Here is a 15017-nt window from a genome sequence, read left to right on the forward strand (position 1 = left end):
TATAATTTTACCATTCTGACTGCAAGAAAAGCTGCCCCAAAGGGACTGCAACTCTTATCTTTTGTGCTCTTATGTGACGTCCGGATGACAAGTTTCTTTAATATGCATGGAGAATAGCAATTTTAAGAGACTTTTTGTCCTAGGAGCTTGACATGGCAGGCACTGTAGGAATTAACTGTTTCACTGTTTGTGCCATAAAAATGTAAGTGCCCCCCAAAAACCCTTGTGTTTTTTTTCTTTCTTTTTTCTGCAACTGTTAAATTGGTAAGGGATGGCAAGAGACACAAAGCCGACACCAATGCATTACCTGTGCAAATTAAGTTTCTTTTCATTTCCCTGAGTAAACATGGCTTTTTTGTCAGATCCGAGTCACCTTTTATCATCCTAGACAAGTATATTGCGCTGCAACATTGTGTAAGGTTGACCTTCATGCTGCATATTGAAACTTTATGTTCACTTAACTGACATGTGTTTTGGAACATGGTGTCCATCTAGTGTTGTTATTTGTGTGAATTAATAGAGGTATTACTGCATGGCCACATATAAAGTGCTACAGGTATAATAAATACAATAGCTACAGTACATATATAGTTAGAGGCAAGGAAAGGAACAAACTACATGCTATGTCTTCATTGGCCATTTGTGACTAAGCGTATCATAGCACACTCTCGCATCTGTATGCAACTGCTATGGTAGAATTTTGGAAATCTACTAGAAATGGTTAAACCAATGGAAGTGGTTAAACAAATAAGAAAGTAGTCCCTTGTAGGGATATGCCGACTAGAAACTCTGACTATTCAGTATGGATATTGTCTTTTTTTCCCAGTTATGACTGCTGTTCGAGAACGACTGACCAATATCCGTGGTCAGAGAAGCCTTTTTTTTTTTTTTTTTTTTTTGCTAAATTCATATCTTAACTGAATGTACACAGGGCTAATTGGAACATGATCTTAAAGCTGCTGGGTGATAGGCTAGATGCAACCAAGGTCCCTCCCCTCTTTAAATGCTATTGCTCGCATTTCTGTTTTGCCATTTCTTCTCACCAAATGCTTGTGTATCCTGCGCTCGCAACTCAGCCTCGCCAGAGACTTGGAGTACTATCAGTCGCTTGTATTCCAGGATATACAGGCCTACCTAATGATCCATGCCTGCATGAGCCTTTATGACTGGCCTGCTGCCTTTAAGAACAATCGAGCTAATTATTTAAGAATAAAGATCAATTACGTAAAACACAAAAGGCATGAGCAGAAGTGAACATGGTACTTACATATCGGTGCGATGGAGCAATGCATTGACCGTCTGCTTTGTGTTTGTGTTTAAGCCCCCCAAAAACCCTTGTGTTTTTTTTCTTTCTTTTTTCTGCAACTGTTAAATTGGTAAGGGATGGCAAGAGACACAAAGCCGACACCAATGCATTACCTGTGCAAATTAAGTTTCTTTTCATTTCCCTGAGTAAACATGGCTTTTTTGTCAGATCCGAGTCACCTTTTATCATCCTAGACAAGTATATTGCGCTGCAACATTGTGTAAGGTTGACCTTCATGCTGCATATTGAAACTTTATGTTCACTTAACTGACATGTGTTTTGGAACATGGTGTCCATCTAGTGTTGTTATTTGTGTGAATTAATAGAGGTATTACTGCATGGCCACATATAAAGTGCTACAGGTATAATAAATACAATAGCTACAGTACATATATAGTTAGAGGCAAGGAAAGGAACAAACTACATGCTATGTCTTCATTGGCCATTTGTGACTAAGCGTATCATAGCACACTCTCGCATCTGTATGCAACTGCTATGGTAGAATTTTGGAAATCTACTAGAAATGGTTAAACCAATGGAAGTGGTTAAACAAATAAGAAAGTAGTCCCTTGTAGGGATATGCCGACTAGAAACTCTGACTATTCAGTATGGATATTGTCTTTTTTTCCCAGTTATGACTGCTGTTCGAGAACGACTGACCAATATCCGTGGTCAGAGAAGCCTTTTTTTTTTTTTTTTTTTTGCTAAATTCATATCTTAACTGAATGTACACAGGGCTAATTGGAACATGATCTTAAAGCTGCTGGGTGATAGGCTAGATGCAACCAAGGTCCCTCCCCTCTTTAAATGCTATTGCTCGCATTTCTGTTTTGCCATTTCTTCTCACCAAATGCTTGTGTATCCTGCGCTCGCAACTCAGCCTCGCCAGAGACTTGGAGTACTATCAGTCGCTTGTATTCCAGGATATACAGGCCTACCTAATGATCCATGCCTGCATGAGCCTTTATGACTGGCCTGCTGCCTTTAAGAACAATCGAGCTAATTATTTAAGAATAAAGATCAATTACGTAAAACACAAAAGGCATGAGCAGAAGTGAACATGGTACTTACATATCGGTGCGATGGAGCAATGCATTGACCGTCTGCTTTGTGTTTAATTCTCTCTGTGCTAAGCACAGAATGGTGAATTCATTGTTTCCTCTCCTTCACTCTTGCCTTTTTATCGCAATGTTTGTGTGCCATTTTACAGTGAAACAACACCAAAAACAACAAGTGTCAGCCACCCAGAGCAGCATGTGTTCAGATTTTATTTATTTATTTATTTATTCCAACTTCACTATGGTCATAACTACTGGGATTTGGCTTCTGGATGTGCCTTCTAATCTGACTATGACATAGTTGGCTTAAGCCTAGTCACTGGGACACAGATGAGTGTATTTCAGTGAATGCACTTTGTTCCCAACCATTTATCAATGTCAGTGTTGTGTGATCTGCTTCGGATTTGTAATTGCTGTTAATGTGAATGTCAATATCATGACAAATTCAGACGGTATACAGTTACTGATCACTTGCTCAGTGACTAGTCTGAGGTCTGAGAAAGGTTAGAATCTAAGGTGCATTAAACACATGTACAAGCAAGCCATACTTGTAAGGGCTCGGTTCAAGCTGATGGAAAAGCTCAAGAAAGCTTCATTGGATATGGACAAATTGCAGAGCATTGCACTGTTTAAATGTTTAGCAAATGTTCTTAAGTCACTTGCATAGCGCAAATATAAAATATTGTCTTTGTATCCAGCTGGTTATTTACATAAGCAATTCAGATTAGGTACCTTGTCCAAAGATACGAAAGTAAAATTTCCAAATTTATATCCAAAATGAGAAATTTCATTGAATCTCGCAAAGGGAGTTTGTGAGCATGATCTCTTGTGGATTTTGAAGTCAGCTTAACAAACCAAGAATTTGAACATGAGGTTCATACTGCTTGATGAAAATGAGTAAATGTTTATGATGATCAACATTAAAACGTAATGTCATCTGTGGACAAACAGCACTAAATATTTAAATTTTCATGTGTTCTTGAAGGTAATATTGATTAATCCGTTTTCTGTATTTGATACTGTTGTGAATAAATGTTTCTTAGGTAACGGTGATAAAACAGCTGGATGATAAGTTCATTTGAATGTGTTGCCTTGTGAATGGGCCATCTCCTTGTATGCAAAACTATTATGTTCTGTCAATTAATAATAGATTTAATTGAAATACACATGATTCACAACAACAATAACAACAACAAAAAGAATCACTGAGAAGTATTAGGATATAATCTTCCTTCCTAACAAACAATCTCTTATAGAATAATTTTGCCCTATATGTGTGGCCTGTGGTAAGGAAAGAACATTGATATTCAAAAAAATACATTGTTGGATGTGTGAACAGTGTAAAGAAACTTATGCAATGCATATTTCCATCACATAGCCATATTCATAAGAGAGATACTACATAGGCTTGCATGGTAACTTTTTTCAGCAAATGTTGGTCTGCAATACTGCCAGCATAATTAACTGGCACACTTAGGAAAAAGTCTAGGATTGACAACTCTGTATGTTTCACACATGCAAAGACACGTATCATTAAAAATGGAAAAGTCTGGAAAAAAAATCACACCTTAGCAGTTCTGCTGTTAAGCGAACAAAATGAAACTAATGGAATTAGACAAAGATGTATCTTTTAATAAACAATACAAATGTGGAGCCTGACTTTAACTCTGACATTTATCAGGAATTCCACTGTGTAGTTTAATAATTTGCACCCCTTTGTGTGTGAGAAAAAATATCAAATCCATTAATGTTACCAATTTAGATTTAGTCTCATGAAGTATATTCAAATTAATCCTCTGAGCTGCTTAGTGCTAGCAAATTCTCAGAATTAACAGAATGTAGGTCAATTGCACTTTGGAGATATAATATTTCATTACAGAAAGATTTGAGTGACTGGTGAAAAATAAACCTAATGCAATTGTCTAATTTTCATTTGATAAAAATCTCCTCTGTTTCATATTGAAGTATTTGTACATCTCTTCAGAAGAAATGAATATCAGTTTTTTTAATGCGCCCTTACTCAGTGGCCTGTTGGGCTAAGGTGGGTGAGTGATTAGATATTCAGTGTGTGTTTGTATCTCTGAAGTGTGTGTGTGTTGGTGTATCCGCTCAAATATTGACTATTGAATTTTGCTTCAGTCAATGAGCTCTGCAGTTCAGTCAGACTCCCAAACTCTGAGGGTCTTGGTGCAGGCTTGTTTTACAGGTCTCCCTAATGATAGCATTGCATATCCATCACCTGTGAGCAGAGTGATGGGACAGCAGGGACCAGCTCATCAGCATACTCTTATTTTTCAACCCGGGAACTTTATTGGGGTGGGCGGCATAGACATTAAAGGGACTTTGCCTCCCCGTACAGCGTCAGCTACCTCACAGCTCAATCCCTGTCCCTTTTTTCTCCTGCAATTAAAAATGCATAAGGCGAGGGATGAATTAGATGCACATTTTCCAGGTTCACTGTTCTGCAGTGTGAAGCTGTCAAGCAAGGATGGTGTGTGTGGGGGGGGGGGGGTGGGGTGGGGGGGGGGGGGTGAGGGGGTGGTAGGGGGTGGTAGGGGGTGGCGGGGGCTGTGGCACAGGCGGACCCTCCGGCCCTGGAGCTTTGGCGTGGCTTGGCTCTCCCGTCCTCTAATGAATCACTCACTGTTGCTTTTATTTACTGTTCTTCTCCCAGGTCTCATCCTTCACCTGTCCGACACATTGAGTGGCCTTTCATCTCCCCCCATAGCCCCCCACCACCCCCTCACCCCCAACCCCCCCGCCCCTAGAATGCGCACATCCCCGGCTTTCACTACTCCTGCCACCAGCACATTTACACCTAATCAATCTTGCAGCACTTTTACTCAACATGACCGAACATGCAGCTACATCCTGCAGGAAGGGAAGCATCATCGGAACATGTTGGGTTACTTTAAATAGAATGCGTAATGGTGGTTTCTCTAGCCAGGTGGATTTCCCTGTCTCCACAAAATATACATGTAAAAAAGAAGAACGAAATACAAATAGGTGGCAGAGACCTTAAGCTGAACAGTGCTGGGAAGTGCGGATTGCATGTACAGAGGGGCCAAGGTAAAAGTAGTGTTACTGATGTGAAAACAGACATAGAAAGTGAAGGTCTTTTCAAAGTTTATGTCTTCTTGCCTTTTATGTTGTGAACCTTGCAGGCTTGCTACAGGACCTGGAAGATCAGTTGTCAAAACTCAAAGGCATTTGCTTTGAGGTCTGGAGTTCATGAATCTGTTCAAAATTGTACAATTTTCTGTAAAATGAAAAATGTCATTATGTCATAGGTATAGTACGTGATAAAGGAAGATAATGTGTAAAAAAAAACGTTATTTTTTTCATACTGTAAATGTCCTTCCTTCCTCATATGGAAAATCTTGTATTTTACAGCAAAATAAAATACGACAAACTGATCTAGTAACTATACAGTCTCCAACAGCTTTGTCTTATAGATGTACATTCTGAACTTTAACCAGTTGACTCCAGTGCATCCCCAAGCATTATCTTGCATTTGAAGGCGATTTCCTTGTATACTAGATAAACGGTGAAATACAAATATATATTTGTTTCCTAGTTGGTTTGTTTGCTGGCTTGGCCTTGTCCTTTGCATGTGTGTTTCACAGTGCGCCATCAATGTGCCATCCTTACTGTGTGAAAGAAACATGATTTAAGGTTATAAGGCTGGATTTTCACATTGCAGACCCCATCAGTGCAAGCACACTTCCTTATGGCATGCCTATCCAGCGTTCAATACACATTCTCCATGGTTGACTCAAATGGCCATCATTGTGCCACTTTTGATTCAAGTCAAGTCATTAATGATGCTTATCTATGATTTGCATTGGTGGAAATTCTGTGTTTGGATCTAGCCGTAAAAGTGACATAGAGGGGCAGGTGAAATATCTAATTGGTGCGAATAGCTAAAACTGTGTGCGGCAGTTTTGGAAACTGAATGCCAAAATATACCAATAACACACACATATTTTGAATGCTGACATACCAGTTTCATTAAAACAAAATAATAATCAGTTATTATGATCTCATTCATCCTAATGAGCCACATAAGAAATATTCCTGACCAGGGCACTTGCTAAAAGAAAATTGCACGTGCCAAAAAAAAAAAAAAAAAAAACAACCTAGGAAAAAAAAAAAAAAAAAAATCTGCGACCGATGCAGGAAAAGAACACTTCCACACTCGGCATGCGATTATGCGGCAAAAGTGACACGGCTGTCACACAAGAAAGGTGGAGGCGCCGCCCGCCCCGTCCCGCCGTGCCGCGTATCGCCGCGTCCCCGCCGCGCGCGGAGGCGGAGCGGACGGTCGCTCGGACACCGGGGCGACCCGGCCCGGGCCCGGACGCGCCCGGCTCATTAGGCGGCCCGCGGAGACGGAGGTGTCTCCGGTTCTAAAGCCCCTGCTTTGACATTCACGCTGCGCAGCGAGTCAGCCGGGTCTCAGCTCTGATAAATTTGCATCTCTTTGAATGTGACGCTTGGAAAAAAAAAAAAAAAGGGGGGGGGGGGGGGTGGGGGTGTAGGGGGAGGGTGGGTGAAAAAAAAAAAAGCCCAGCCACTAGATTAAATTTTGCCGTCTAGAAAATGAGAAAAAAGGCCTCTATCTCCTGGAGTCTACTGGGAAGATCTTTATTCTGATTCTTGTTAGAATTGTTTATCACTCTGACAGAGCAGGCCTGGGATGAGATAAAGGCAGCGCTCCATCACGAGCCCTGACAGTCGTAGGACATGCAGTGGAATGAAAGGAGCCAGGGAAATATTATTAATAGATGCTGACTTGATTTGCCTCGATTGCACGTCAAGAAGAGGGGGCCACGGCTTGATTGCAGCCTATGAAGTTCTGTCCAAAAGGGAAGCTATTTTTCATTAAGTGATAGAAGTCTTTTTTTTTTTTTTTTTTGCTCCCCTTTTGCATTGCTTTCCAAGGAGCTGATAACTTATGCAGTTTATTCTAAGCGTGCTGATTTGTGTCAGCGAGAGAGAGAGAGAGAGAGAGAGAGAGAAAGAAAAAAAATGGAACTTATCTCTTCTTTCACAAAGTAAACCGCCTAGCCTGTAATGCTGGTTTGGTTGAAGTGAGCACCTAGCTCTCACACACAGCCTATCTTTTGGATGCGATCTACATCCATGCAGGGTATGGAATTTCATATGTATTGTGGTCGTTTCAATACACATCCACCCTAAAATAAATGAATAAAACATTATGATTCACCATTTTTAAAAATAATGCACAAATAAAGATAATATGAAAAAGCATTGTATTCTTAATTGATCTCATGCAAAACACACAGTTGTACGCACACACACATGTACTGTACATAAATACTACTCACACTGAAATACATATGCACAGACGTGCGCACTCACGGACACACATGCATACAATATACACACCCCCAGACTGGCAGATGAGACAGCCAGTGTATGCTTCCAATCTTGAGGCAAAGAAGGAAAAGAACAAAAAAAAGAGCTAAAATAGATAATGACAGCAAAACGCCGCATGATTCGCTCAGTTAGGGGAGGTAGAAAAAAAAAAAAAACATTTGTTCAATCTACTGTATGAGTGGCTGGCTGATCAAGTGGTAGACAAGTTTTTTTATACCTTTTTTTATATCTCAGGAAAGAGAAGACACATATTGGGGGCACAATTAAAGGCAGCCTGATTGAGATACAATGAAAGTTTGATTTAGAAGGACTGCAGGATGTTCCTTGTTTGAGAAGTTCCTGGTCTGGCTGCATTGTGTGTACAGTGAGAACACCTGTCACCAGCAATGGGAGGAGCAGTGTGGGGAGACAGACGAAAGCATGAAGCAGGGTGAGTTTCTCCTAGTCTAAAACACTGAGCTTTAAATACTGTTCAAAATCAACCAAAATACTGTATGTGTTGACGGTTCTTTTTTTTCCCTTAACCGGTGCCTAAATGTGCCATTAGTTCAAGGAAGTCAATAGTATTATTTTGTCTTTGGCAGCATTGTGCTTTGCACATTTATTAGTAGCAAGCTTTGTGCTGGTTCCTTGTTTTTTTGTGCTTTTTTTCTTACATCGGAACAGATCGTTTGTCATGAACGGAGGAATAAATTAGCTAAGAATTGGTTGTTATTTATTTTATTTTTATTAGTATCATTCTGTTTTAATTTCTTAATAAGTACAATATTTCTTCATATTTCAAACATAATGCATTCGGTGACTGATGCTCCATATATATATATATATATATAATTTGTTTGGTTTAAAACATGTAAACACAATTCAGTTTGTCTCATAATATGAAATTAAAATGGTGCAAAAAATGTGTGATTGTTTTGAAATTTGTTCTTAATACCTATTCTGTTCTTTAGCAAGTGTCAAATTGAGTTGAGAAAGTATAATTAAATGCAATCATATCTGTACACTGTCTACATGCAACTCAGCAAGTCTCTTTACATTATCTGTCCCTATACTCTGCTTAGCAAACTTCCCTTTGTTTATATTAAATGCTGATTCACAAGTTATTGTAAGATTTGATTTTCTTCCAGAAATACACTGTATCAACTCAGAAAACTCTTTTTACCTTGGCATTGTTAGTTTATTATTCATAGTATGTATGTCAATTTTGATGAAAACATAAAATGAAAATAAGTTTTATTTTCCTAAATGGGTTTTACAAAGATTTTTTCTCCCTCATATGTAAAAGGTAAGGTATATGGTATAAATGTAACATTTAAATGTTTTACTTCTAAAATTATTTTAGTTTTCTAAATCATGTACAATATGATGATGATGATTATGATGATGATAATAATTATTATTTTTGAGATATTATTAGTTTAAGATCCTGCCATGGTGAATATTATGAAATATGTATGTATAAAGCTGGCACATTGAAATATAAAAAAGTGTTAATTGTCATGGAAAGCAATGTATTGGATGTTGAACAATATGATCTATATAAAAAAATAAAAATAAAAAACATTTGTGTATAAAGTTCACTGAAATAAAACATGTATCCCTTTCACACAATTGTTGCAATGTAGAGAGGGCTCAGTCGGTTCATGTTATGAATATATTTACATTGTATATTAACAGGAAATGAATATTTTTGTCAATATTCAAGATAAAATAAATGAACGAGGCCCACATAATATACATCCCTACTAATTTGATATCTTATAAATTGGCCTTGTTCTGTTAAGTCAAATCTTACTGTGGTATCAAATAAGCCACAGCGAGACAAGCTTTTGAGTGCTATTCAAGTACTACATAAGTGGTCTGTATTTTTCATTGTTCTGGAAATGTCAAAATATAACCAGTTACACTGTTTATGTTTTTCCCCTTTTTACTCAGAGTGAATGATATGTTTGAAACATTTGGACAAGAGCAATGTTAAAATGTTCTTAAAATTTAAATGTCAGATTTGATTTTTAGACATATTGCATCTTTCTATTCCCATCAGCCGGAAATATAGTTTTTAAAACTGGCATGGACATATCAGCATATTCAGAGCCTGTTTGAAAGCCTTTTTCGTCAGCTGTGACAGTGTGTGTTGTAGTACAGTTGTAGTCACAATTTGAAGGGACCCATTCAGGCATTCATTCAAAGAGAACGTACAATCATTCGAGTTTTATTTGAAAGGATCCAATCAGCTCTTGCCAGTTCCAAGATGGCATTCTCCTCTTTTGGACTAAATTTAAAGGATACTTCATCTTCCATTAACATTTAAAATGGTAACACCTAAAAGTTCACAACATAAACAGCAACCATATTGTGAAGTATAGTGTGAAAATACCGTTGCATTCTTTAAGTGTTTGTGCAGCTAAAAAAATTGTTAGCAAGGTGCAAACATGTATTCAAAGCTTCAGACTTCCCCTTCATTCAAGTCACACAGAACAAATGATCTTGCAGTTGGAATGCAGTGTAATGTTATGAACTGCCTTTAGTGTCTCTAAACCCTGACATCATGACAGAATGCTATACTGCCCCCTGGAAAAGTAATGTATAAATCAAACAACCACTTTTTATTCTCATTCTCATCAATTGTGTACAGTATAAAGAGGCATTTTTTTTTAAGCTACTGTATATCAAATATGGGTTTATGGGAGTGTAATTAGGGTCACCCAGTAGTCTTGGGGACATTTGCATTGAGTGAAGAAAATCAGATCTCTGATGTCCAAAGGCAACAAGACACGTTCTAAAGTTCTAAAATAATATTAGTTCTCTACAATGGATAACAGCTTAGGTGTCATTAAACAATCAGCTGCATCAGAAAGACTTCAGATGCAATCCATGTCAATCTTAAGGACCAAGTTGTATAATCAAACATATAAGTGCTGTTTACAAAAATTGTCGTGAGATATTTCATAATAAACATTATTTGTCTTATGTCATAAGTATTATTCAAAAGCACTGTGTATGCAATGTATGGCACATATCATAATGGAAAATTAGGAAATTATGTCCAAACCTCCAAGGAAAGGAAATATGGAAAGAAAAATACATTCAAGGACGTAAATGTAGTTTTGTTTGCTTCAACCTGGAAAATGTCAGAATCTACTGATATGACTGGGATTGTTGAAATGAAACAGGATATGGCATGAAAGTTATGGCCTGGAAATCTTCAAAGAGCTCCTGCCTGGCCAGAATTGGAAAGGGTTCACAATTTAGTCTTCAATCAATAAACATTTAATAGAGCATGCTTCCCTGAGGGAATGTATTACAATGAAATAAATTAATAAATTAATAAATATTATTGCAATTCCTTCATTTCTGAATGTGGCCATCAAGATGCCAGCACTTTTTCTTCTAGAGTGAGCAGAAACCTCCAGCCATGTTCTCAAGCTGCTTACACCTTCTGGTATCTGTCACAGAGCGCCCTTAGGTCGGTCAGGGCGATAGTGGGTGAACTCCCGTTGCCTCTGTCTTAGTTCCAGCGTGGAACAAGCATTGGTATTCAGCAGCCATTTCCAGCTGGTGAGTGGTGAAAACTTCAGCTCCAGGCAACACAGCTTGATGAGTTTGGTCTTTGGTCTTGACCATCTTCTCTTGCGTCTCCAAGAACTGAAGCACGCACATTGTGTTTTCAGCAAACTCAAAGCCTCCCCGCGGCTACCCGCCATAGTTCAGTGCTAATCAGCTCGAGCCCCAGTATGGTCAGCTTGGAGATTGACCATTCTGGAACAGGACCAGCATCGACTCGACCAGTCTTGTTTTTAGCATTTGGATTCGGTCTTTCAGATCTTGTACTTCTCATGTTAGTGTTGGAAAAGAACAGGCTACCATCTGGATGGGTTGACTTTCACATAATCGTCCACTATCTTGGTCGCTTCTTCTGGCAGTTATGCACCTGATTCAAGACGTAAGCAATGGTCTCATCTCGCTTCCTCTTTTTTCAGTTCCCATGTCAGCTGTTCAGAATTTGTTTGGTAAAAGGATCTTCTTTTTCCTCAACAGGTCCCTTAGCCTTGATTGAAGCATTAAATTGAAAGTACTGTACTTCCCTGCCATTACATTTCTATGAACTCATATTTGCCTTTTAAATGTACAGAGAGGTACAGAGCTAAACAGAAATTCTTGGATGCTAGAAGAATGCGGATGACTCATGTTCCCTGCTACACCTCTAGACACCTGGGCAATGCTGATCACCAACCCCAGGACAGGCCTCTTGGCTGGGGAACGAATGGATAGCAGAGGCCTATTTTTTATGAAACCTTGTCACCTCGGAAGCTGTTGGTGCTTCTGGTGCAGTGCTCACTGGGGTGGAGCTGATGGAGTAACTGGCCAGAATAAGTCTCCAATGAAAGGACTGGCCTGTTGCCTGGAAACATCATGGCATCATCTGCAGGTGGAGTCTAGGGCAGAGGTCCCAGGTCCCAGTCTCATAGTCGGCCACCATGGTCCAGCGTTAATTTCCATTGGCAGTAGTCACCCGGTCGATGTCATAGCTGTGTAATCAGCAACTGTGTGAACCGCTTAGTTGTTCCTTTATAAAGGACCTAATCTGATTTAATACTGTGTGCTGCATTCTTGCAAACCACTCCTCTTGTGTCGCTGTGTTGAGTAGGTGTCGACCTTGTCCATGTGGGTGAGAGATTTTCTCAGATGTGGAACATACAGCATGATTTATTCAACTTTACAGGAACTTCACTCAAAAATTGAGTTGCTTGTCTGTGCGAATTGTGGAAATCAGCCCACTTTTACTTGTGTGCAGATCATAATTTATGGAGGCAGATGTAGGTGAATCCCATTATTCTCATGTCCCATACAAATTTACTGTATATATTAATTTAGTCTTAAGTTACTGTGCATCATTAAGATGTGTAGAAAATCAGGATAACTGCCATTGCGATGAAGAAACATATTTCATGTGCAATTTCATCAAAATGAAACCTTTGTCACTTTCACCTTCGCCTTCAGCCATTCGAATAAAAGGACCATTGGTTCAGGGAGGCTAAGTAAGCATGCAAAAGATGAACCAATTAAGAAAAAAAAACTAAAAACGACACAGTACAGGAAATAACTAACGCCAAAATCAGCTTTTGCCTAATTCTTGTGTAGATACAGCTTTCAAAAGAAATATATAATTAAAAAAATTATAATCTGTTGTAAAATCTTCTCCACCGTATCTCACAGATGTCAATTTGCAGTTTGAAAATTTCTAAGGCAGATCTCATTAAACGCACTTTCAATCGCCACCCACCACCAGTTAAAATGATCCATGTCACCACAAGCTATAAAGCCTGCAACTGTAATTATGGCTGAAAACTTCTGACAGACTGAGCGGATGTGCTTGTCTCTCTGCTCTGCATTTCCTCCTCTGTCTGAGCACCTCCTGTTAGATATTTCCTCTGAAAAATGTAAACTTGTCAATATGCTATCATTATTATTTTTTTGGCCCTCTGATTACACAGTGATAAAATGTATCGATGGGTTTGTGGGGTGTAACCAAACCCAGTCATCGCAAAGTGCATTCACTCTCTCCGTCTCAGGACTTGCAGCACTTTTCCAAAACAGAACCTCAGCCAGTTTAATAAGAGTAAGCCAAGCTGTTAATTTTGAACACGCTCTGTCACATGCACAAGCATTTGTGATAACCAGAGTTCCATTCATGACAAATTTGGCCTTGGAGGACTTCATAAACCGCACGTTACTAGCTTGGGATTTGTTTTGACCTTTCGATATTAGCCAGCCATTTTAAAAAGTTTTTTAAAGGCACGACTTGTCTTTCACCCCCAGGAAGTCAACAGAGAATGTAACAAAAACATAAAACCTCAAAATAAAGCGCTATCGAGTCACATCCGTAACTAATGACATGTTTATACACAGACGATGGCCTAGGTGGCTCCATGAACACATCCTGTTTACCCGCTCATCTCCATTTCACTCTGCCTTACCTTTTTAGCCACAAAAAAAAGCAGCGATAACTATCCTCATAGCCAAGAGGGGGCATCCTACTACTTTTTCATTTCATACATTGACGGTAGGTACCATACAATATCAACTCATTGCTGATTACCAGACAAAAAAACATCATATTACAGTTATATACACATTTAAGGTTCTCATTCTTTTTAGAATGACCTATACTGACATCCTTTTGATACAGAGGTGCTATAGCACAAGTACTGAATAACTGTACAGCTCTTTGTTCATTTACATATGGAGAAATTTTCCTAAAATGTGTAAAATGTTCAGTGAACCACGCTGATTTCCGTTTGTATGTGTACACTGTCCACTTTCTTCAAATAATTGTCAACATATACCAAAATCACTACATTAATAAATGCGATTAGTTCATCTGGAAGGAAGGATGAAGTCATTTAGCATACAAATGTCGTTGAGAATAACAGAAGCCCAGCACAAAAGAGTTGCATACTGATAGGTTCATTCCACAGAACTCTACAAAATCGATATGCAAAGAAAGCCATCCATGATATATGCCTGATGAGTCACAGCAGGTTTTAATTGTGCAGTTATAGCGCATAGCCGCTTTCTCTCTGAAACCTGAACAGGCAGAGAGGGACTGTTACAAACTATCTGCTGTGCCAGCAGTGCCAGTTTGTATCTGAGGGCCATTTAAGGACTTCTAAAAACAGGCTCATTTGAATGTGAAATTGTTAAATTGTGTGAAAACCGTTTATGGTACCTGATTATTAACTGCTGGTATTTGTTAGCGATTTCTCCAGTCATTTCCCGTTGTAATCTAAATCCTTCTCTGGCTGTAATTTCAACAGATCTGCATAATGCTTAATGAAAGACAGTGGAGAACACGCATACATGCGCATTAACTAAGTAACACTTTTTCTTGGCACTTCGTGGCATCCTGTCTTTTTCACACTTAGCACATGAGAATACTGGCAGTTGGCCGCATGGAGCATTATGTAATGCAGGCTTTAGCCTCCAGACTGCTCTGTACTTGTTCACAGCCCAGAAATCCCTGAAAATAGGCGCTGATTCTGTGCAGCTCTCTAAGACCTCTTTTTCATACTCCAGGCAATGCATGTAAATTACATTAACACATGAGATGAGGTCATGAGATGAGAAAGTTGAAATGCTTACATTTTTTTTTTAAACTATTCACATATTTACATGTTGAAGTTTTTATATTAGCAAATTAATTTAAAATTAAATAGGAGTAAAATTTTCTGTTTCAACAGGTTCAG

The 15017-nt window shown here is 38.8% G+C and overlaps 1 long non-coding RNA gene across 1 annotated transcript in view; it reads left to right on the plus strand.

Moving 5' to 3' along the window:
• Window positions 1-6939: 6939 nt before the first annotated feature.
• Window positions 6940-15017, plus strand: part of LOC118211087 — a 50976-nt gene continuing 42898 nt past the window's right edge. Inside the window, exon 1 of the long non-coding RNA XR_004761956.1 lies at window positions 6940-8197. This is a non-coding gene — a long non-coding RNA (uncharacterized LOC118211087). The remainder of the gene's footprint in view (window positions 8198-15017) is intronic.

Source organism: Anguilla anguilla, chromosome 1 (genome assembly GCF_013347855.1).
Source record: "Anguilla anguilla isolate fAngAng1 chromosome 1, fAngAng1.pri, whole genome shotgun sequence".
NCBI classification, from domain to species: Eukaryota; Metazoa; Chordata; class Actinopteri; order Anguilliformes; family Anguillidae; genus Anguilla; species Anguilla anguilla.